This window comes from Lolium rigidum, chromosome 7 (assembly GCF_022539505.1).
Source record: "Lolium rigidum isolate FL_2022 chromosome 7, APGP_CSIRO_Lrig_0.1, whole genome shotgun sequence".
Lineage (NCBI taxonomy): Eukaryota > Viridiplantae > Streptophyta > Magnoliopsida > Poales > Poaceae > Lolium > Lolium rigidum.
The window spans coordinates 239,787,995-239,794,785 of NC_061514.1; positions in this window are offsets into that span (position 1 = coordinate 239,787,995).

Genomic DNA, 6,791 nt, shown 5'->3' on the forward strand with positions numbered 1-6,791 from the left:
GGCATGCCCTCCCCCACCTCTTCTTTGAAGGGGACCTGCAGGTTCTTCCCCATCCCCTCTTATCTCCTCTCCTCTCTTTTTCTCTCTCACGGGATCCCAATGTTCCTCCTGCCATCCCAGGGTACCACAGATCAACAAAAAATGCTTGAGTGTAGATGAGCCACGGGAGCATACAAGGGAGGCAAGATCTGTCCACCACTGGCCTGGCCGCCACAGAGCCGTTCTTTCATCGCAACTAGTGCTGTCTGTCTTTTCTCTCCCTTCACCTCCTTTGATTTTTATATGTAATCTGGCTTGGATCTCTGATGGCTATGTGCAAACGCTACCATTGAAAACATTTGCTTCTTGGATTTGGGTTGCTTCTAATATATTGGTGATGTATGAGGCAGACAACTTTCGTTCTTGTTTCTTGTGATATTCCTAAAATCTAAGATGCAAACTTGATCATGTGTTCATGATTTCAGCGGCTGGGTTGTGAGACTAAAGAAAAAACTTTCAATAATAATCAGTAAGTAATAACTCATCTTTGGCACTTTCCCCTTCGTTCATAGTTATGCATATATATTAGTAATGAATCATGTATTCCCATTCCGGGTTATTTACTTTGTTCAGATGGTCTGTGGCTTCTCCTGGTTCCTGTTGTGCCAGTTCAGGGGATTAATTGATGTTGTATCTGATATCTTCATAGCTATTGCAAATGAACTGGTATGCTGCATGGTAATGAGAGGTTGGCTGATTTATAATGATGTGTTATGGCACATGCTGATGCAAAAATATTGTTATATATTTTCTTCTTTTGATACAAAGGCTTAATTCATTGCTTATAGTGCACACTGCATGGTGCATTAGGTGATGATGTTAAACTTACAGCTTGGGATTTTGAAGGATATAAGCGTAAATCCTTTATCTCGACGGTCTTTTCTTCGAAGTGGGCATACATGGTATATTTATCTCCGCTATAAGAAAATTATTCCTCATGCTCTCTCGTTATTGCGGATGTGAAGAATCTTTTCAGTTTCTATATCTATCTCATGTTATTTCTTTGTATTTACTTTCCTTTTTTGTTGATTTACTAAAAGTACCTCTCATGAAATGAATGTCCAGGTTGTTGTGGTACACGGTGATATGCTAGCCGTCGAGTATAGAACATTCCAATTTTCTACATACTCATGTGAAGTTTGATGCCTGGCAAGTTTTCTATCTGTTACAGCTTTTTTGTTGCCAAATTAAATTTTATGTTCCTACTATGATATGCCCTTCACACGATCATTAGCAGCATACGACATCGAACGTGCCCTGTGATTCAAGGGGAGAATCAAAGCTCAGCCAACCAATTGATTGCATGTAAGTCCGTAGAAATTTTTAAGCCAAACCGTCTGTAGGTGTAGGATTATTGCCCTTCACACCTAGAGTTGGAAATCAAAATTTCAATCCGTCTTTTCTAGCCAGTTTAGAGATATTATCATTTCATTTGTCAACTAATTAAGTCTGGTGTCAGCTGGGTCAAGTTGGCGACCTGACCATGGTGTCCTTAAAATGAGCATTTGGCGGCTCTGAATATTTTAATTTGCCTCATAATTTCAATATTTTGTCTAATTGGATGATAATATAACCATTCGTGTTGTATATTTTCATTTGCAAATCATGTGGTAAAGGTGACTGCTCCCTGTAATCCCTTGCCTAAATTGTTTCAGTTGCAGGCCTGACTAATACCATGTGGTGAACAATGGTGGACTCATGGGGAGATGTGCATTTTTTGCCAAACCAATCTCGGGTTGATTTCATGTTCAAAGTTTTGGGTTCACCAGTTAATCCTGCACTGGTATGAGGGGATCCTAGCATTTGACCAATTGCCTACATGCTTTCATGTTCTCATTATTTTTTTGTCACTGAATCCTCGTGAGTAACATGGTCCCCTTCTACAGATCCCTATTTCTTAATTGATTGGATTGCAGTGAAAGAATTACTGTGCAATTCTTAGACAATTAGTGTATTATTGAAATTCAGTGTGTGCATTTTAGTAAGTTGCGCATGTGTTCATTGTTGTTGTTGCAACTGGCTTAGTGAGATAAGATATATAACAAGGGGCGGTTATATTCTTTCCCAAAAGGCTTTACTTCAGGGTGTGCTTGGTGGAGAATAAAACGTTAATTAGCCTTATATATTTTGTATGCTTACTAGGTTGACTGATTTTCACATTCATCTCTTCACTCTACAAATCATGTTGGTTCACATGCTGTGTTCCCTTGCAAGTATCAGTTTGCTGAAGATTAAATCGTTAATTAGCCTTATATATTTTGTATGCTTAGTAGGTTGACTGATTCTTTGCATTCATCTCTTCACTCTACAAATCATGCTGCTTCACATGTTATGTTCCCGTGCAATTATCGTTGGTTATAATGCAGTGCCCCTTACTCTTTGTTTAGTCCTATCTACTTATGCAAGAAATAACTATCTGATTAGTTGCAGGCATGTGTCTATTTACTGATGTAAGTAAAACCTCATGGAAGCCAACATATATTGAACTTGCTTTTGGTTTTGGAAAATCATATTTCAGGGCCTACATAATCTATATATGGATATCCTATTTAAATGCAGAATGTAGAAGTGGCTAGGTTTCTGTCTCTACTAACCGGTTATACCAAGTTGTGGAATATACAGTACTGCTATGTTGGCTTTAAAACAAATAAATTACACTGCCCCTGCTGTGTATCGTTGTCAAGGATGTTATCAGAATATATATACATATCAACTTCTTGGTCTCGGGATGACACGCCAAATCTTTTTCATTTGTCAAATTAGTACAGAGCTAGACATATTTTTTTGTAATGATCAATCCATGTCTAAGACTGCCTACATTTTAATTTATTCACTAATGGAGGCAACTCCCAGACTTGGGTTTGTTGGTATTCTATACCAGGTGAAAATAATGCTCCTGATTTATAAATACTTTCATCTAATTACAACATGAGTACACCATTTCCTTTACTACCTTCCATAGTTATTTGCATGTACTGTCAGGTTTGCATAATATTTTTATCGCCATGAATTAACCTTGGATGAATCGAATTAGGGAGCTTCATTGTGGTAAAAACCTTCCACTCCAAATTATTTCTTCTTATGGAGGGTACTTAATAATACAACATATCAACATCATCTGTGCTCTGGTAGTGGTTGTTAAGTCCATAAAAGTTTACATTTTTTTATGGAGATAGTGTAGTCAACCCAAGCATGTTGCAACATACTGTATTTTTGGAAGATTATAGATGTGCGTTGTACAAAAAACCCAAGAGCGAGAGAAGAGGTCATTCATTTTTCCAGTGTCTGTTTTCCTAGACATACTTGAAATTTCTTAGTTCAGAATTCACAGCTAGAGGTTCAGTTTATAGTAACACTGAAAATATGTTAGCCTCCCTATTTCATATGGAAATAATTATATTAATGGCCTGGAGTATTGGCCTTTTGTCAACTGTTTACCATGCAAAAGATTTTGTGATTGGTAAGGACTATCAAAGGAGGGAGTTCATCTTGACATAAATTGACCATGCAGTCAGTATGTTCCTATTTCTTTCCTATTGGAAGCCAAAATTTTGCGTGCCTAGCTGTATTTTCTTGACAGATTTAATAGAAGAATAAGAATTGCTTTCCGCAACTTTAATTGTCCGGAATGACCTATCCCTATGCTTCCATTATTAATATCCTTATCATGTTACCATTTATAGAAAAATAAACAAGGAATCATTTAGTTTGCCTAACAAGGAATCATTTAGATTTCTGCCTGGATAAGTAAACAAACTATTTCTGGCTTTCCTCAAGAAATGATGCAGTTTTGCACGAACATATTTAATTCTTGGTGTTTTTGTCCTACTCGAGTTTGCGTTTCTTCATATATATGGAGACAATACTGTTGTCAGTTTGTTTGCTCAATAATGCTCTATATTCCAATGTACTGAGACAATACTATTTTACTGTTGTATGAGACATCAGTTTAGTGGAAAAACCGTGAGACATCATTCCATCAGAAAAGAATCAACAGCCCAGACATTTTCACTTAGATTTTATCTACTATGTGGTAATAGTGTGTGCTCCAAACTGGCCAAAATTAAGACTGATAATTTGTACTCTATTGCAGGAGAGAATCAACTTTGGATAGCTACACGTGTCAGCTAAGAAAATATGTGGTGCTATCGCAGTTGATGCCGTCATGGATGCAGATTAGTTTAGATCGAGTTACCGCCTGCTGGTTCTACGCTATCGTATATTCAATTGTTTTTGTGTGCCCTATGTTGCTCTCTGTAAAAGACTTGTGTTTCTGACATATCTCTTTGTACCACTTTCTACTATTGTGATCGCTTCACTTGTAATGGTCCATAGTCTATGTATATTTAATTTCCTGATTTGATTCATATAAACACAGAACAAAACTTAGTATGTTGAGCAGAAAATTAAATGTCATGATCATGTTATCATATATAGTCATCTCCTAATTCTTGATTGCTTTTTCTGTTGCCATGTTCACCATAATAACTACAAATAGGACATGGATTGGAGTAGTTTATATGAGTGTTTGGCTTAAATACAACAAGAGTTGCCTCCCTTTTGCCCCAAGTATACCTAAAAGGGTCAAAGCATAAAAGTCTTTTTCTAGAAGTTCTAATGATTGCTTTTCATTAATTAGCCTTGGATCAGTTAGTTGATAAGAAATGTAACTGCGGTAGTAACAGTGAACAAAATCTGAAATGAAATGCATTATGTTCAGAATTGAGGAACAATACCACTTGGTTGTGCCCTTACTTGTAGTCATTTGGCCAAGGCTGTCATTCTTCATAACATTTCAGAGATTCATTATATGAAGAAATAAGCACAATCTCCTGGATAGGCCATGATATCTGCAAGAAAAAAATACTCCATGATTAAATTTGTAGATAAAGTGGATAAATTGATTGTAATAAATCTAGATGATATGATGCACATTCCAGTCTACTGCTTTCCAGAAAATTCAGAAAAAAACATGTAAAAGGTTCACTAACAGAACATGTAAAAGCAAGTTTAGAAAAACATTTGCATCACTCTAAGGTCTAGACTACCAACCCACAAAAAAAGGTCTAGACAACCAATGAGCTTAAGATTTAACTAGAATGACCAAACAAATTCTGAGTGTTTAGACCTGGAGGAAGAAAGGGCATCCCTCAATTAGACACCAAAATTTCAGCCAAATTAATCAAGACTATGAAGCATTATAAGTTTTGACTCTGAAATGAACATTCGAGTACAAGCAAGCAACCTCATCGTATCGACCAAGGGATATGTTAAGCAGTGGAGCTCATCAACTCTTCCTTTGCGGTAGCGTTGTGCTTCTGCCCTGTCATCAGCACCACTGGAGGATACTGTTTCACCTGCCTGCCTGCTCTATGGTGTGTGCTGCCACTGACACACTACAAATTATGACCAAACTGATTCAGTACCTACATAAAAGAGCATTGCATCTCAAACTTAGTAGGAACATAAAAAAATAAGTGCATGGAAAAAAACTGAATTAGTTAGCACATGAAGATAACCATGTAGTTGAAGATTATTCTCATTCTCCCTGTTGGCTCATGGTGTTAGTTCTACAAACAATCTTTTGCTTTTAAATTATCTGTAATGCAAAGCGTGTAGCAAAGAAAAAGAAAATAGTCAGTTCCCCAAAAGCAATTGCACAAATCCATGAAACAAACAAATCCAGAGCTGGATTTGCTCCTCACTATAATTAAAGCCACGTCTAGATGGGTACATCTGCTTCTAGGTTCAGAAAGGTAGTACTGTAGTATAGATCGAGCAGTGGAAGGGGTAAGTACCTGCGCGGGCGGGATCCATAGAAATTGGAGATGGTACAGCCTGCCCGAGCTTGCACTTGTAGAGGCCGGTGAGATACGGCCGCGCCGGTGGAGGTCAAGCTCCTCGTGTTTGACAGTCCTCATCTCCTCGCTCTGTCGATCATCTTCTGTTGCTCGGCGTCAGCACGGGCGGGCGGACGAGGCGCATCGTCCGTGCCGTATGAAAGCAGGTCGAATGCCAGCGCATGCAGATCGAACACCGGCGCATCAAGCGAACTTTGATCTCCATGTCCACTGGCGCCTCCCTCATTGCGGGCTTCTCCACTCGGTAACCAGGAGGAGAGGCAATGGGGCCTTGCTGGTCCATGAGTTGAAGGCGGAAGAGGGAAGCACTGCAGCCGGCCTGCCGGTGGCGCTCGGTTTGGGTCAGGTGGAGAGGAGGCCGGGGAGAGAGGGGAGTGGTGCAGGAGAGCGTGGGAGAGTGAGGTCGCGACAGGACGATAACTCGACACACGGGGGTATTTTCGAAAGGGAAATGATGATTATCACCATGGGAACGTGTCGTTCCTCCTCCTTGTACTCGTGCCACATGTGTCCTTAGTGCACCCCACACACGCAACTGTCTCTTTCCTCACCCTATCCCTATCCTCTCCTCTCTCTACTCCGGTGGAGGCGAGGGACCGTTCTTCCACGGGACGCACCTGCGAGCTAACATCCATTGTTGCTGTCGTCACGCGGCACAACTACTAGCAAGAGCGGAGCATCTCCTAGCAGCGGGCGTTGTTACTTCCATAGGCTGATGGCGCTGCTCCGAGAGGAGGGTCATGCTGCTCCCATATGCCTACAGTGTTGCTCCGGGCAGTGGCCACCGTTGCTCTGATAGGCTTGCTCCCAGCGGCGGACACTGTTGCTCCCATAGGTCGAGGGTGCTGCTCCTACAGGAGGGCCCCGTTGCTCCCAGGGGAGGGCATGCGG